A 1944-nucleotide genomic window follows, 5' to 3' on the forward strand; every position below is an offset into this window, starting at 1 on the left:
CAGTGTCGCACCCGTACCGGACCAGGACCGGCAACGGGATCGCAACCCTCGGCGCTGCACCCGCACCTCGCTCAGCCAGTGAGCGGGAACCGGTCTGTATGTGGGATCCGAACCCTCGGCGGGAGCGCCGCCGCGGCGCACTGTAGCAGTGTGCCACTGGGCCGGCCCCCACTTTGGCTTCTAATGAATCTTTTGCTCTATGTTCTATTGGTCACCAAGAAAGAAATCACGGAGTGTCAGGATGCTTCAGTAACCAAAAGAAACTCTTGGTGTATTGCCATGTTTTGAAATTCCCCACTCACCCTTGAAATTTTGTAGATAAGGACTTGCGGAGCAGAGGTGCTGGTAACAACAACAGAGCAGAGGAGAAATGATCATCGTGCATGTCTCGCTTGAGTGAAGTTAGAGAGTGTCACGGATGGTGGCAGGATCCAGGAGGGAGAGAGTGGTGTGTTCTGGAAGATCACATGTATGTTGAAGATGAAAACAAACATGGCTTGGCTTCATGGGATGGAATATTTGCCTACTACTAAAGAGATTCTGGAGATATCTTAGGGGATATGGTAGGAAGAGAGGTGTGGTGGTGATTCATGGTTTAGTTGTAGTTTTGTGCAACTGTTCATATATATCCCAGTCAAGAAATATTTTTTGAGCCTTACCATGTGTTATGACCCTGACACTAAGGTTAGACTTGCCAGTGAAATCCATTCTGTCTTCAAGGATCTCCAAGACATGTAAAGAGTTTACAATATACTGATCCATCATTGCCCATCAATAATATTCATTATAATGATAACTTATTATTATTGTAGGTAGTATAAAAAGTGCTGAGCGTTCATTATGTCCTAGGCATTGTGCTAAATGTGCATTGTACATAATTTCATTTAATCTGAACAATGACTTAATAGGCTAGGTCTATTATACTCTTTATAAAGATCTGAAAATGCTGCTTATAAATTTAGTAACTGTACAAGTCAGCTATCCAAGGGGGAGCTGGGATTTAAAGCTGGATCAAATCAATGACATAGAAGCCAGTGCAGTGCTAACCAGCACACTTAAAATTACGACAGCATAAATCCCTATGATGCTTTGAAACAGATTTGAAAATCGGGACCTAATTTAGATAATCAATGAGACAATCCAAACTAAGGCCTGCAGAATATTTCCTGGTGTCCTCTCTGCTTCTGTCAATTCAAGGAAATCTTTCCTGCACAGTTAATGGCCATCTGTGGATGCCGTGAGTCCATGGGAAAGCCACTCTCTCTGGATAGGTCATGAGGCATGTACAGGGTGATGAGTTCACTGGCGCTGTGTCTGCTGGTGAATTTTTCTGCCGCCTCTTGCATTTCTGCCCTCTTTTATTTTTTTTCCTTTCTAGACAATTAGGTATTTGTGATTAACACAGCAATAGTTCCCCTTTGATAGCATCTAGTGACATGCCAGCTTATCAATTTCTAGTGAAAAATAGAACCGATGCCAGCTACAAAACTTTTATCAGCCCAGTCATCACATTGTGTCCCCAGTGGCCTTGGAAGCTAGATTATAATCAGAAGGTTGCTTGAAGTTCTCATGGAATCAGAACAAAGAGAGGTAGATAAATCAGATTTTTAATGGTGTCAGGCTAAAACATCCTGTTTCATCTCATCTTCTCTGGAGGGATGGGTCTGCCAGTGGGAGTAGAATACCCGAAGTCTGAAATTCTTCAGACTGATTCCAGAGGATGCAACAGAATTTTTCAAGCAACTCTTAGGTCAGCCTTGAGAAATATGGACCACAATTTTTTTCTCTTTTTTCATCCTCCCACTTTCCTTCCTCATTTCCTCCCCACGTCATTCTCTCTCTCTCTCTCCCCCTTACTCCCTCTCTTCTCTTTCTTTTCTCTTTCCTTCCTTTCTCTTTCTTTCTTTCTTTCTTTCTTTCTTTCTTTCTTTCTTTCTTTCTTTC

This window comes from Galeopterus variegatus, unplaced genomic scaffold (assembly GCF_000696425.1).
Source record: "Galeopterus variegatus unplaced genomic scaffold, G_variegatus-3.0.2 Scaffold1891, whole genome shotgun sequence".
Lineage (NCBI taxonomy): Eukaryota > Metazoa > Chordata > Mammalia > Dermoptera > Cynocephalidae > Galeopterus > Galeopterus variegatus.